Source organism: Macaca nemestrina, chromosome 15 (assembly GCF_043159975.1).
Source record: "Macaca nemestrina isolate mMacNem1 chromosome 15, mMacNem.hap1, whole genome shotgun sequence".
Taxonomy (NCBI): domain Eukaryota; kingdom Metazoa; phylum Chordata; class Mammalia; order Primates; family Cercopithecidae; genus Macaca; species Macaca nemestrina.
In genome coordinates, this window is record NC_092139.1 from 42,259,948 (window position 1) to 42,276,989 (window position 17,042).

Consider the following 17,042-nt stretch of genomic DNA (forward strand, 5'->3'; position numbering starts at 1 on the left):
GTCTTTGATCACATTATTAACTCTTTTTAGAAATATCACGTTTTTATCCCCTTGACCTGATGCTTTTTCTTTTTCCATCAAGTCTCAGCTGAGGTGTCATATTCTAGAACCACAAGTTCAGCTAAGTCCCTCTTCTCTAGGTCCTCATGCTAATGAGCTTCTTTGGCATTGCTTCCGCTGTCTCCTAAATGTGAGGTGGTTTCTGCTCCTTGCCAGCTTCAAGTAACCAAATACTATTTTTTTTATAAACTCAAATGTAGACACTATCTCCATGAAATCTTTTCACCTCTTCTCCAATAAAGCACTTTGCTTCTTCTCTATGTGTATTTGACAGTTCATAAATACCTCTCAGTGGGTTTTCATATTTTTATTTTTCCCTTTAGGTTGTAAAACCTCCTTCAGAAGAGTTTTGTTTGACATTGAATTCCAGTCTACTCCAGTGCCCAGCTCATTACCCCAGATTCAATAAATGCTCGCTGAATGAATGCATGCAGAGCTGAGTGGATAAGCAAGCCTCCTTGATTAATCACATCAATTAAACTGGGTCAAAGATGTTTTGTTATATTGGTTCCATTATCTGACTTTTGGAAAAGCAATGTGACCTATAGAGTTGACATGCCCTTGTTTTTCATCCTCAAATATCCCGTTAACATTTTATTTTCCCTGTTTAGAGTATATGGTTGACTTATTCCTGTCACAGACCTAAGTAACTACTAATATTGAGATTTTCTCTCTAATTCTTCTGAAACTCCTTCTTTTTCTTTCTTTTTATTTATTTATTTATTATTATTATTATTGGCCTAAAAAGCATCATCTTTCTGGATCACATCACCAACTCTAGGCTTTGGCTTTCTATCCAGGGACATTTTTCACAAAGAAACAAAACTGTTTAGTGATAGTAGCAGAGTTATCAACATTGTAAGCAGGGAAAAACTTATTTGCATTTAAAAGGAAATCCTGGACCTGTGGCAGAGCCAGCTTCCTAATTACCTCCTCCCTTATATCAGCCAGCCTGATAAAGGTTGGATATTCACAGTGACAAGTAACAACCTGCTATAGGCCTTAGTGGTCACTCACAAATAGGAAACAAATCTTGGAATATTAAATTCGCAGATTAAAGAATCCCCTTTTCACGTTTTCTGCGAAATCCATTTTGATGCAAATTGGATTACAGAAAATTTAAGATTCCCGCAGATATACATCGTATTTCTGTAAGTGACGCTTTACCCTTACCCTTCCACACCTTTGTGTTTAGGCTCACGCATTTCAATTTCAAAACCAGAACCATGGTATTAATTCTAAAGTCTGAGCTACTAAAGCTGGGGCCCTCAAATAAGTACCCCATGGAATCTGTGAGATATAAATTCCTAGCCTCGCATTTTAGTTTAGAACATTTTAGTTTGAAAGTATGGGGGATGAGCTGGTGGCATAAGCTACATAACAATGATATTTTTATTAAATTTGCAGGCCTAAAAATATCCTATAGTAGGGGAAAGTACTTTTAACCACCATAAATGTTATTAAGTTGCTGTAATTGTGCCAGAATTATAAGGGCAAAAATGATCTGCTTTGTTTGCTATCGTCTAAAACTAATGCCAGCACTATCAAGTAAAAAAAATATATATATATATATGTGATCTCAAAAAGGGAGACAATGTAGAATCTACTTAGCTTTGAGCAGTACCAACAAAGAATTCTCCTAGGACTCATACTAAATGAGTTGGGTTATTATTAATTAGTAGGAATTAAAACAATTATCAGATCATGTACAGCACTGTTCTTAATGCAGCCTGCCTAGGGACCCTGTTAGGAGGATGTGTGGCCATTTGACTCTTGCTTTCTTTATGTAATAATATCATAATGGCCCAAGCTAAGGGGATTCCAACAATGATATATACCAGCTTATAGAAAAGGGGACTTCATGACATTCCAAATGTGAAAGAAAAACAGGAAAGCAGATGTGAGAGCAAAGCCATTTCTTACTGAAGACATCACGAGCCCTTTGTTTTTCTTTTTCTATTTTCTATTGTCAAGAATATTTATATTCATCCGCCGGGCGCGGTGGCTCAAGCCTGTAATCCCAGCACTTTGGGAGGCCGAGACGGGCAGATCATGAGGTCAGGAGATCGAGACCATCCTGGCTAACATGGTGAAACCCCGTCTCTACTAAAAATACAAAAAAAAAAAAACTAGCTGGGCGAGGTGGCGGGCGCCTGTAGTCCCAGCTACTCGGGAGGCTGAGGCAGGAGAATGGCGTGAACCCGGGAGGCAGAGCTTGCAGTGAACTGAGATCTGGCCACTGCACTCCAGCCTGGGTGACAGAGCAAGACTCCGTCTCAAAAAAAAAAAAAAAAAAAAAAAGAATATTTATATTCATCCATGCAGGGTTGCATGGGGAGGAATATCACAGTTGTACCTTTGTTGCCATTGGGTTCTGGTTTACAACCGTCTTGCCTGAGATTGTAAATTTTCAGGTTAATGCAGTGTTAATGCAGAATATTTTCATCCTGAAATTTGTGTATATAGCATAATAAGTAAATCCAAAGAGACAAATAGCATATGAGGTAAGGAGTCCTGGGTTCGAGCTTTTTCTAGTAGAGGAGCCATAGATTGTAGTTAGTAAACATTTCTGAATGTTCTACAGTACATAACTGTAAAGTACAATGACAAATGAGGTGACTTACAGGCCACTTCCAATTTTGAAATTGTAAGATTTCGTTCAGTCTCTCCCAACCCCCACCAAAATAAAAGACTTGTGAAACCAAGTCTGTACCAGACTGACATGTATTGAAACTGTCACTCTGGTGTTGGAATAAATAGCCATAACTCTCAGTTACTGTAAAAATGAGAGTTATGGAGGATATGATTGAATACATGCTTATTGAATATATACTTCGTGTAAGGCTCTGCACTGGGAATTACAGAGAAGTTCAAGTATATTTAAAACACAGCTTCTTACAGAGTACCTGGTCTGAAGAGGCCTCCGGGCAGGTGGGAAGATGAAAGAAATAATTTTCAAAATTATTTTGGAGAAGGGTAGAATAGCTCACCATAGTAGTGGTCTGTCTCTTCAACAAATGATACTTATAAATTGCCTTGGGTTTTTCTAAGAAGTTTCTAACTTCTTAAAAAATTGTGTGCCGGGCGCGGTGGCTCAAGCCTGTAATCCCAGCACTTTGGGAGGCCGAGGCAGGCGGATCACAAGGTCAGGAGATCGAGACCACAGTGAAACCCCGTCTCTACTAAAAATACAAAAAATTAGCCGGGCGCGGTGGCGGGCGCCTGTAGTCCCAGCTACTCAGGAGGCTGAGGCAGGAGAATGGCGTGAACCCAGGAGGCCGAGCTTGCAGTGAGCCGAGATCGCGCCACTGCACTCCAGCCTGGGCAACAGCGTGAGACTCCGTCTCAAAAAAAAAAAAAAAAAAAAAAAAAAAAAAATTGTGTATGCAACCGGGATTCATATTTTATTACTTATATAGCCAATGTTAGGAACTAAATTGTGCTCACACCATATTGATATGTTGAAGCCCTGACCCCTAATGTGACTTTATTTGGAGATAGGGCCTTTAAAGAGGTAATTAATGTTAAATGAGGTCATAAGGGCAGGACCCTAATCCAATGAGACTGGTGTCCTTATAAGAGGAAGGATACCAATCCCTCATCTAAGAGGAAGGGTACCAGTCCCTCATCTAAGAGGAAGGGTACCAGTCCCTCATCTAAGAGGAAGGGTACCAGTCCCTCATCTAAGAGGAAGGGTACCAGTCCCTCATCTAAGGGGAAAAACATCAGAGAAGCATGTGCACAGAAATAAGGTTGTGTGAGGACACAGCAAGAAAGCAGCTATCCGCAGACCAAGGAGAGAGGCTACAGGAGAAACCACACCTGTCCACACCTTGATTTTTGACTTCCAGCCTCCAGAACTGAGAGAAAATACAATTCTATTGTTTCAGCTACCAAGTATGCTGTTATGTTGTGGCAGCCCAAGCAAACTCATGTAGCTGATTGCATGAACATTCATGTTTTCTGCACTGTTGCTTTTCTGATGTTTATAATTTTCCCCACTCCCTCTCCAGTCACAAAACTAGAACACATTCTTGGGAAAGGACCCTTGTTCCCACCTCCCATCCCCAGCACAAAAATCTTGAAACATGGATTTGACAAGACAACCCACATTGGGCCAGTGTCTTGTGAGGGATGTCAGACATCATGATAAATCAGCAAGCGGGAGAGACTGCACTTCTAGAGTGCCCAGGACAGGCTCCAGGAGCAGGTGGCATTTAAGCTAGACCAGGTTAACTCCCGTCTCTGTTTTGTCTTTGGGCTTAGTTGTGCACTTCTCTCATTTTATCAGGGTAGACAGAATGAATTAAGACATGAGCATGTTTTGAAACTCACTCCTTCATTCATTCAACCAATAATTGGACACTGGGCACGGTTCTAGGTGGCCGAGTTACATCGGTGACCAAAACAGACTCATATTCTACCTTTGGAATTTACACTCTAGTAGCGTGTGGAGAATTAGACAGCCTTGCCTTTGAAAAGTTCAGCATCTTATGGGGAGATGGTCCCTGTCTTAATCTGTTCGGGCTGCTATAACAAATTACCATAGATTGGGTGGCTTACAAACAGCACCAATTTATTTCTCACAGTACTAGAGGCTGGGAAGTCCAAGATCAAGCTGCCAGCAGATTTGGGGTCTGATAAGAGCCCACTTCCTGGTTCGTAGATAGAAGATCATCTTCTTATTGTGTCCTCACATGGTGGAAGGGGGTGAGGGCTCTCCCTGGGGTCTCTCTTTTTTTTTTTTTTTGAGACAGGATCTTGCTCTGTCACCCAGAGTGGAGTACAATGATGCAATCACAGCTCATGCAGCCTCGACCTTCTGGGCTCAAGCAATCCTCCCACATCAGCCTCCCAAGTAACTGGGGCTACAGATGTGTGCCACCATGCCAGGCTAATATTTTAATTTTTTTGTAAAGATAAGAAGTCTCATTATGTTGCCTAGGTTGGTCTCAAACTGTTGGCCTCAAGTGATCCTCCTGCCTCGGCCTCCCAAAATGCAGGGATTACAGGCATGAGCCACCACACCTGGCCCTTGTGGTCTCTTTTACAAGGGTACTAATCCCATTCATCAAGGCTCTGCCCTTATGACCTAATCAGCTCCCCAAAGCCCCTCCTCCTAATAGCATCACTTTGGTGGTTACAATTTCAAAATATGAACTTTGGGTGGGGACATAAGCATTCAGTTCATTGTAGTCCCACTTAAACTGATGGTTTCAATAATATAATAAATGTAGACTAAAGGAAGCCTGAACACGGAACTTTGAAAGGGCCTGGTAGGAGCCTGGGAATGACTCACCTGAGACATCCTTGAAGAATTCCTGGGTTTTTTTTTTTTTTGCTTTTTTTTTTTTTTTTTGTCCAGAGTATCAAGGAAATTCCCAGCACAATGTACCTATCACAAATTCTGAAATTGTGTGTTGGGAATTAATCCTGCTTTATTTTCAACTCATTATATGAACGTAAAATATAGAAGAAACACCAGTTGAGTTAATTTTGGCTCCTTTTATGGAAATTTAATTATTTATACAATAAATTTAGTTCATTAAAATATAAAATCGATGTCACCTTTTTCTTTGCTCTTCAGTATTTTTTCTTGTTGCTATTTCTATTGCTGCTGTGACAAATTGCCACAAACTCAGTGACTTAAAACAACACACGTTTATTATTTGACAATTCTATAAGTCAGAAGTCTGATGTAGAGGTTACTTGGCTAAGATCAAGGTGCCAGCAGGTGCATTTCTTCCTGGAGGCCCTGGGGGGAAATCTGTTTCCTTGCCTTTTCCAGCTTCATAGACCCCTTCCTCCAACTTCAAAGGCAGCAAGGTTAGGCTGAGTTCTTCTCATACTGACATCTCTCTGGTTCTTTCTTCAAATTCCCTCTTCCACTCTAAAGGACCCTCATGATTCCATTGGGCCCACCTGGATAATCCAGAGTAATCCTACTTTAAATTTTTTTTTTAATTTTTAAGTTCTGGGGTACATGTGCAGGATGTGCAGGTTTGTTACATAGGTAAAGTGTGCCATGGTAATTTGCTGCACCTATCAACCGATCACCTAGATATTAAGCCCAGTGTGCATTAGATATGTTTCCTAATGTTCTCCCTCCCCCTACCCTACCCTCCAACAGGCTCCAGTGTGTGTTGTTCCCCTCCCTGTGTCCATGTGTTCTCATTGTTCAGCTCCCACTTATAAGTGAGAACATGAGATGCTTGGTTTTCTGTTCCTGCCTTAGTTTGCTGAGGATAATGGCATCCAGCTCCATCCATGTCCCTGCAAAGGACATGATCTTGTTCCTTTTTATGGTTGCATAGTATTCCATGGTGTATAAGATCAGCTGACTAGCATGCTTAATTTCATCTTCAACCTTAATACTCCCTTGCCATGTAACCTAACACATCCACAGGTTTCCAGAATTAAGACATAGACAACTTTGGGGAGCCATTATTTGCTTACTACATGGTTTTAGTTAATCACCAGGGAGACAAAGTAGATAATAAGCATAAAAGAAACACCCCCAAAAAAACTTCCGTGTGTCCTGCAACACTAAAGAACATAAAGAATCAAAGAGCTTTATTTTTCATCTAACTCAGTTTGGTAAGATTCCAATTTAGAAGGTAAGGGAAAGGGAAACTGACTTCCTATGGCACAATTTAAATTCAGTGCTTGCCCAAGTAGAACGTCCAGCTGTAGGTACGGAGCGAAGGTGTCAGTAAACTGTATTCACACGCAGGGCACCTAAGAGATGTTATTTTTTGAGACTTGCAGTAGATATGCTTTACACTGTAGAGCCCACATGGGAATTTCCACCTGAGAAACATTTGTTGTTAAGCACTTTTTTTCCCTGTCTTTGCTTCAGATTGTACACCTTTCAGGGACAGGTATCAGTATTATACATAGCTCTTTGCATATTTTGGGGGTTGACTGAGAAACATATTACATTACATACAACTTGCTGGTCATCCCAAATATTACAGTAACAATAACCACTACAGGTTGGGTATCTCGTATCTGAAATGCTCAGGACCAGAAGTGTTTTGAATTTCAAATGTTTTCAGGCTTTGGAATACTTGCATATCCATCAGAGTATTTCAGGGGATGGAACCCAAGTCTAAACAAGAAATTCACTTATGTTCCATATATACCTTATACATATAGCCTGAAGGTAATTTTATACACTATTTTAAATAGTTTTGTGCATGAAATAAAGGTTTTCTGCATTAAACAACAGGAAGCAAATGTGTCACTACAGTATCTCAAGCCCATGTGGCCAGTCTTTGGCCACTAGCATCCCTGTCTCTGGATTTCTATGTTACTGATGAGCAATTGTTTTCTTACACTTATTCACACCTAAGTACCTAGTAAAAAATATGACAAACCATTAATACAATAAAAAAAATGTGTTCAGGATAACTAAGCAGCACAGTAGCATCACCAGATTACTTGTATTTTATCACTATTACCCACAGAGGTATCTGTAGGCCTTTTTGACATTTTCAACAATATCTATACAGAGCAGAGAATAAGCAAAAAGTAATGCATGCAGATCTTGGCTTCATAGGGAACATCATGGGGAACCTATTGTTGGCATGTCTGGCCGGCATACGTGCCATTTTATTAATTGTTCTGGGCAATGCTTACATGAGGGCGTCTGGATAAGGGCAAAATATGTATTGCAGCAGGGCCCGAGAGGGTCTTTTTTTTCCCTTGGAGAAGCCAAATAAACTGTGTGTTGTGCACCTGCATTTTGACGGTGACTCGTCACATGTGATCAGGAGTGGAATTTTCCACTGTGGCATCATATCAACACTCAAAAACTTTCAGATTTTGGAGCATTCAGATTTTGGAGTTTTGGATTCAGAATGCTCAATTTGTATTTTTGTTTTTAATCTAGCAGTAACACTGAGGGCTAAGACTCTATGTTAAATACTCACCATATGTTATCGGATTTAAACATCACAATGATTCTGCAGGGAAGGCCCTGCAGTGGCCATTCTCAACATTGGCTGCACATCAGAGCCCCCTGAGCAGCTCGTGAGACTCCAGAAACCCAGACTGCACCCAGGCAAGTTAATCAGAATCTCTGAGGGTGGGATCCAGACCCCTCATTTTTTAAAGTTTCCAGGATCTTCTATCACATAGCCAGGGTTGAGTCCAGATTCGTCTGATTCCAAGCCCAGACATTCTTGCCTGCTGAGTAAGTACTACTGCCCAGGCCTTTCCCCATCTTTTGCCCCCACTCTCTCACTCACAAGCCCCGCCCCCATCTTAAATGTATACTTTTTTTAAGAGACAGAGTCTTGCTCCATCACCCAGACTGGAGAGCAGTGGCAAGATCGTGGCTCACTGCAGCCTCAACCTCCCAGGTTCAAGCGATCCTTCTGCCTCAGTCTCCCAAATAGCCAGGACTACCTGCACAAGCCATCATGCCCAGCTAATTAGAGTGTGTGTGTGTGTGTGTGTGTGTGTGTGTGTGTGTGTGTGTGTGTGATGACAGGGTCTTGCTATGTTCCCCAGGCTGGCTTTCAACTCCTGGCTTCAATCAATTCTCCTGACTTAGTCTCTCAAAGTGCTGGGATTACAAGTGTGAGTCACCACATCCAGCCCCATGTAGGCTTTTATTCCCAGTTACATTTTTGCTCACAAAATGAATATTATAAATTTTTGAAGTCCTTAGTATAATACCAATGATAATCTGACATTGTTTCTACTGAAAATAAACATTACTGTTACTGGTATTTTACTTTTGTTTTTATTTGATTTTTTGTTGTTTTTTTTTTAAATGGGGGGAGAGAGGTGTCTTTATAAGTAACAGTGACAGTAATTTTGCAATACTAATTTTGATAACTAAGAATGTATCATTTTATATACCAGGAATTTTATGGACTTTGCATATTTTGTGACATTTTTTCAGGGAAGATTCTATTATTAGGAGGAAACTGAGGCTTACTTTCTCCAAAGACACAGGCCTGACATTTAAGCCCAAATCTGTGTAATTTTATCTTATTTAGGAGGCAGGGTCTTACTCTGTTACCCAGGCTAGAATGCAGTGGTGCAATCATAGCTCACTGCAGCCTCAACCTCCTGGGCTCAAGTGATCCTCCACCCTCAGCCTCCTCAGTAGTTGGGAGTACAGCTTCATTTTTTTTGTAGACAGGGTCTTGCTATATTGCCCACACTGGTCTTGAACTCCCTGCCTCAAGCAATACTTCTGGCCTCAAGCAGTCCTCCACCTTAACCTCCCAAAGTGCTAGGACTACAGGCATGAGCCCTCATGCCTAGCCCAGATCCATGTTATTTTAGAACATCAGTTTATAGCTTCTGTTTGATGTATTCTAAACTTGACTGAAAATAAAACTCTCTTGAGAAACTTGTTGCCCTCCCGAAGATTCTGTCTGGAATGGGACTTAGGAATCTGGATTTTTAAGTTTGGTCCTTGGTGTTCCTGGGCTACTCCACCATGCTGCAATATATTGTCTTCAATCAGGGCTTCTCAAACGTTCATGTGCATGCAAATCACGTGGGGATCTTGTTAAAATGCAGAACCTGATTAAGTAGGTTAGGGGCGGTCCTGAGATTCTGCATCCCTACCTAGTTCCCAGGAGATGTGATGCTGCTGGTCCACAAACCACATTGTGAGTAGCAACTTAGTGCCTGGTAACTAACTTAAGTTTTCTGAGAGCAAAGTTCTGAGAGCACTGTTGATTCTCCACTCATTGCAGTGTCTTTTTGTACATTGGCAAAAAAAACTCCTTAGTATATCTTTGAGGAAACAAACAAACAAACAAACAAAAAGTCACTTTTAAGACAATGACATCAATATGAACTCAGTGCTTTAAGTGCATTTTATAAATAGCACAGCAGATAAATTAGCTTTTAGAAAGAAAATATTTAACCAAGTGTATCTTGTCTCCATTAGACACTAAGCACATCTCTAATTCATTCTTAGATAACAGAGTTCCTTGCCCAAATTAGGTGTTTAAAAAGGCATTTCTTAAAGGAATAAATCATTTTACAAACCTTTGAATTGTTTTAAAATTAGGTCTTAATTTTGTATCCCATATTCTAACACTTAGGTGTCTTTTTAAAGATGCATATGTGAATTTTCATTCAAAAGTATATATAGACTACATAACGTATGCATCTTAGGTGTAATACAAAGACATAGATTTTTTTAAAGGCAATTAATATGTCTATACAAAATATAAGAAGCAACAGAATACTTTTAAGAGGCTAAAAATAACCTAAACATACCAAAGAAGTAGAGAGAAAATTGAGAGTGTTTTTAACATTTATTTTAAGTTCAGGGGTATATGTGCAGGTTTGTTACATAGGTAAACTTGTGTCATGGGGGTTTGTTGTACAGATGATTTCATCTCCCAGGTATTAAGGCTAGTACCCATTAGTTATTTTTCTTGATCCTCTTTCTCCTCCCACCCTCCACCCTCTGATAGGTCCCAGTGTGTGTTGTTTCCCTCTATGTGTCTATGTGTTCTCATTATTTAGCTCCCACTTATAAGTGAGAGCATGTGAGTTGGTTTTTAATTTATTTCCCAGACTTGTGATGCCCATTGTGAAAATGTATATTATAGGTTTAAAAAAATAAGGGTAATCACAGAAATGTTAAAAGCTAACATTTCTTGAGCACTTCCTATGTGCTAATTTGTACTGATCGCCGACTTCTAAGCAGTAAGCCTCCGAAGGGTGCTGTCTGAGCCCTTGTGTAGAGGAGGAAATGGAAAAGTTGAGTGACTGCCCCCACTAGCATGACTGTGATGTGCAAAGCCAGGACTCACCCAGGGTATTCATTCCCAAACTAGAATACCTCTGAGCAAGTTTTCTTTGCACTAGAGTAAAGCAGATGGATTAATGTTTGCTAGAAAGCTACCAGACATTGATAGAGAGCCAAGTTTGAAATGGAAAATTTGTCTTAGCCTGCTAGTGTTAACTGGTATGATATCCCCTTGTTTTGAGACGAGGCTTGTTCTGGAAGTGTTGCAGCTGTTTTCTTCTACAGCTCTGTCTATCAATCCCTTCCTCTTTCTCTCCCTTGCAGCACCAACACATTCACCATCATCACCTTTTATCTCTTAGGTCTTGATGGCTTCCACGTTTTAGGATATCTGATGGTCCTCCAATGTCACTTATTGTATTTTCCACTGGGTACCATCTTCTCTAGCCTCAGATAAGAATTAAAATTCTCTCAAAAAGCTAGTTTGAAAAGCTGAACCTATGAGACAAAGTATAATTTTGTCCAAAGTATCCATCCATAATGATGGATATTCTAAATAAAGAAGAGTATATGACACCACCACCAAGTTTTTTTTTTTTAAACAAAAGCAAGGTTGACTCTTGATATTCCTAGAATGGAGGCTTTTATAACAGACCTTAACCTGCCTTAATTTAAAGCAGGTGTATAAAATACAAAATGGTATTTAAAGAGGTGTAGAGATATTAATTAAAATAGACTTGCTGAAATGCCAGGGATATCATCACTTCTGAAAATTGAATTAAGCCCTGAATGTCAATGGTGAATTAACATGAATAGACTTATCTATCCCTGTCCAAATATATTTTATCCACAAGCCATGTAATACACGATGATTAACCAGAGGTTACGGATTCTAGCTGAAACCCAATCAAATTCTTCAGAATCCTAATTGAGGAATGCATTCAGGTCAAAGAATATTAACAGAAAAGCCTCTGTCATTTAAAGGGCAAGCAGAGCGAGTACTCAAAAAAGTGTTCAAAATTTTGCTTAATTGTTCTCTTCTTGAGCTATTGTTCCTGATGATTTAGAAAACCTGTGTGCTGCAAGTTAAACTGCTTTAATTACAGTGATGTCAAATGTGTAGGCCTTTCTATTTAAAGGGAGTTTAATTTCTGTGGCTTATGAAAGAGAAACTGAAAGCATAGTTAAAAGTAGATATGTTAGTTGAGAAAGTTCCTGTTCTTACCAAGAAATAAAATTTTCCTAAATGCATGTTTGAAGGAGAGCTGGCGTTCAGAGGTGCGGTGCAGTTGAAGCTTCTCTGGTAGAAGCCCAGCATTTTGTTTGTCTGTTGTTGTTTTTTTTTTTTTGTCCTCAGCATGGCTTACTTTTGTAAAGCCCCAGATATATAAAACTCATTGTTAAAGTATTACATGGTTTGTACAGCAGGATGATTTGCATTATATTAAGGACACCAAAACACAGAAAATGAAACGTCTACTGTGTATGAAAAACAGGACAAATGCTCTAGCAAAAATAAATTCGATTTTCTCTGAAAGTTAGCATGCTTGTTATTTAAAGAAATGCACCAGGAAAGAAATACAAGATTTTCTTTTCTCTTATTGACTTTCACTCTCTCTGAATGGCATCTATAACTAAAAATACATCTCAGGTATCAAGTACCCCTCTTTTATATACATCCCTCTAAATCTATGGCTAAGTTCAATGTTTAAGGTTGTCAAAGTGGCTCCTGTCCAAAATCAGGTTAACATTTGCACTTTGCCTAAAGTGGGACTCCCAGATGCAATTCAAGCGACCTTTCTGGTAATCCCAGGGTGTGGGTTTTAGCATCACCAGCTGGCTCCAAATGGGCCACTGCTCTCTCTACAAAGAGGAGGGAGCCTTCAACACAGAGGCCATGCTTGTCAATTCAGCTGTGTCTAAATACACAGATTAGTGTTCCTCTCAGTCCCTAGACCAGCAACATCAGCGTCCCTTGGGGACTTGTTAGAAATACAGAATCTCAGGCCTCGCCTCACTGAATCAGCACCTGTGGGGTTGGACCCAGCAATGTGTGTTTTAACAAATCCTCCAGGTAATTCTGATGCACAACTAAGTTTGAGAACCACTTTTGTAAATTTGTGTTTCAACTTGACACTAACCAATAATGCTACCACTTAACATTAACAGCTTTCAATCTGATGATCCTTCGTGTTGGACAGGTCAAAGTGGGCGATTTCAACTGCTTAATGGGTACAGAATTTTATTTTGGGGTGTTCATAGTATTTTGGAACTAGATAGAGGCAGTGGTTGCACAGCCTTGTGAATGTGCGAAATGCCACTGGATTCTTCGTTTTTAACAATGATTACTTTTGGCTGGGCGCTGTGGTTCACGCCTGTAATCCCAGCACTTTGGGAGGCTGAGGCAGGTGTATCATATGAGGCCAGGAGTTTGAGGTCAACCTGGCCAACGTGGTGAAACTCTGTCTCTATTAAAAATACAAAAATTAGCTAGGTATGGTAGCGCGTGCCTGTAATCCTAGCTACTTGGGTGGCCGAGGCACGAGAATCCCCTGAACCCGGGAAGCGGAGGTTGCAATGAGCCAAGATCACACCACTGCACTCCAGCCTGAGAGACGGAGTGAGGCCCTGTCTCAGAAAATAAAAGGTTACTTTGATCTTTTGTGTTATGTAAATTTCACCTTGTTTTAAAAAATATGTAATATAAACGAAACTCAAGTGTTTTAGACGTGCCAGTCTAAAGAAATCTGCAGATTAAACAATTTCCAATTCTTAATCATTCTTTTTTGAGTATGTCCTAACTCTTTTTTTACACATATGATATGATGCATTCTAATTACACAATTACTAAGGTTTCCCAAGTAAATATATAAAACAGAGTATCTATAAAGCTGTGATTTGAGTACTTTTCATGGAAAGTTTCTCGTTAGAATTTCTTGATCAGCCAACAATAGTTTTCAACTACAAGCAAAACAAGGGAAAGCATTATTTGGTTGTCTATCATTGTTAGGGTGAGGAGTATAAAAGAGGCAGGAAGAGTAAAAACCAGGCTTTTAAAATTAAATTTCAGGCAATATCTTATAGTACCTCCACCCTCATGTTGGGCAATTCAAGAGGTCAATTCACATTGTATTGTACGAATAGAATTTTATTTCTTATGAAATGTAATATAGAATATTTTATTTTATAATATGATCTGAGGATGCCTCCTGGAATTGTGCAACACTAAGGTCTTGGGTGTTGTCCTTTCTGGGTAGAGGATTTGTTAGCTACTGAGCATATTTGTCATAAATATCACTGGGGATTTTTTAAAGTAAATTTATTTTTTAAAAAACCCTGATCCTATGAAGTTTCACTAAATGTAAAAAAACATAAACCAATTATGGCTTGAAGTAACATTTTATTTTACTATATAACCATATAACTCCCCCCCCCACATCTATTATAGACATAATACATTACTAAATATTACTATAATACATAATACATTACTATATAGAATACTGGCAGTATCATAAAATACATGAAAAATACAATTTCCCACACTCTCAGAACTGAGAAGTAAAATCTGTTGTATCTTGAGAGGGTATATATGTATGTGTGAGCACATATCACACATATATAGAGTACAGTTAATAACATAACAGCATATTCCATTTTAAAACCTATTTTCCCTTACCATATCAGATTTTTTTTCTTAACAAGAGGTATTCTTCTACAATGTAAATATCATTTTAAGGCCGTATAGCATTTCCATCTATAGACTTAGTTCACTTGATTAATTTTGAATTCCTCATAATTGAACATACTTATTACGTCATTTTTCTTTAAAATATAACATCCTTACACCAATATTTTGTGCTTTTGCTGAATATTTTTCAAATATATTGATTTGCAGTATCTCTGTTTATACTAGAAACATCAACCTTTCTCTTTGTCAAATAGTTCTTCCAGTTTATTGTATTTTTGTTAATTTTGATTTTAACATTTATTTTATGTTTCATGTTTTCTTTTTTTTTTTTTTTAAGCTCTCGTTCTTTTTTAAAAAACAGACTCAGGGGTACATGTGTAGGTTTGTTACATGGATAAGTTTCATAATGCTGAGGTTTAGGCTTCTAGTGTACCCACCACAAAAAGTGAATATCATATCCCAACATTCACTCTCCTCTCATCCTCCCCACATTAGGAGTCTCCAGTGTCTGTTGTGGTCATCTTTCTGTCCATGTGTACCCATGGCTTAGCTCTCACTTGTAAGTGAGAACATGTGGTATATGATTTTCTGTTTCTGAGTTCTTTCTTTTAGGATAATGGCCTCCAGCTTCATCCATTTTGCTGCACAAGGCATGATTTCATGATTTTCATGGCTGTGTAGTATTCTATAGTGCCCATATAGCACATTTTCTTTATTCAGTCATCCATTGATGGGCACTTGGCTTGATTCCATGACTTGGCTACTTAAACATTTTATGTTCAGTGTTCTGTTTCATAGTGTTGCCTTCCTATTCCAATATTATATACAAATTTTCCTATAGTTTCATCATTGTGGTTTTGTTGTTTACATTTAACTCTTTATTTGAACATCAATGTGATCTGTGAGATAGTAAAAAGATCTAAGTTAATTTTTCCAAATAATTAATTTTTTTTTATCACTTATTAAATAGCACAGTACTTTCTCCATGGACTTGCAAAATAAGTTTATCCAACTAGGGGCATAAACAGAGCAAGTTATTTAACCTCTCTGTGCCTTCATTTCCTCCTCTAAAAGAAGAAAGACAGTAACAGCATCTCCCTCGAAAGGCAAAAAAAAAAAAAAAAAAAAAAAAAAAAAAAAAAAAAATCCACAAGGTGCCTGACACAGAATAAACTTGATCAATATTATATGACTACCACTAGTATGATCACAATTATTATTAGTGCCCTATCTACCCAACTCAATATGGTAGTGTCTTTTTAAAGATATTTACAATTATATTCGTAAGTGAGATGGCCCATGTTGTCTGTTCTTACATCAACTCTGTCAGGCTTTGAATGAGGGACTTGATGGTTTCATAAACTTAAAAAGTTCTACATCTATTTATTTTATTACTAATGTAGAATTTATCCTTGTTGTGATAGATTGACAGAATTCCTCTCAAACCTTTATAAGCCCTGAACATTTCTTTAAGACAACACTTTGAAAAGTATTTCAAGGTCTTTCTTAATTTTTGATCTGTTGTTAAAAATGTCTCTTGCTTTTGGATCAGTTTTGCTAATTGCTATTATTCTAGAATGAATTGTTGGGAAGCATGCCTAAAAGTAGACACCCATAAGGGAGTTGTTCTAACGGTTTAAGCAGGAGATGGTTCCCAATTCTAAATCCATAGCTTTCCCTAATATCAGGCTTGATAAATAACAACACAGTATCTCCCATTTATAATGCCAAAACCTGGGAAGTATCCTGAATTTATTTCTTTCCCCCAGCACCATCTACCATAGTCCCACATCCCTTTCCTCAGCCAGGCCCATTGCCTCCATATCCAAATTGCATCCAAGGCATCCACTTCTCTCCATCTCCATAGACCTCACATTAGTCCAACCTCCCATGAAATAGACCCAATTGAAATAGCCTCTTAATTGGCTTCCTGCCTCCAGTTTTGCACATGGCAGACAAAGTGATCTTCCAAAAATATAAATTAAATCATTTCACTCCCCTACATTAAACCTAACGGACTTCTTTTGTGTTTCAAATAGAAATCTAAACTCCATTCCTCTAAGAGCTCTTGTGAGTTGGCCTAGAATTTGCCCTTTGCCCCAACCACCTCATCACAGATCACTGTGCTGCTCTCTTGCTATGTTGCAGCCTCTCTGGACTCTGTGTTCCCGGAGCAAGTCGATCCATTCCCACCCCAGGGTATCAGCACCTCCTGGAACTTTCTTCTCTTCTCCAGACTTCTATGTAACCCCTTTTTCTTTTATCTAATGTTCCTACCCCAATCCACTCATTATTTTACCCTACCCCATTTTATTTTCTTCATTGACTTCTTCTCTGAAATGCTCTTGTTCATTACAGTTGTTTATTGTTCTTCTACCTGTAAGCATTATATGTGTTATTTACATGTGCCTGACACATGTTTTGCCTTCATTAAATATGTATTGAATGGATGAGTGAGTGAATGAATGGATATAGTCAGGGTGATTTTTAAAATGAATAGATTGAGAAATTTAAGAATTAGAATTCGTAAAAGTTGGATATAAAAATGATCCCCCAAAC

At 38.7% G+C, this 17,042-nt stretch overlaps 1 protein-coding gene across 3 annotated transcripts in view; it reads left to right on the forward strand.

Annotated features, from left to right (window-relative positions):
* LOC105481533 (phospholipase C beta 1) overlaps positions 1-17,042 on the forward strand; it is a 748,575-nt gene that overhangs the window by 450,668 nt on the left and 280,865 nt on the right. The gene's annotated exons all lie outside the window — the stretch shown is intronic.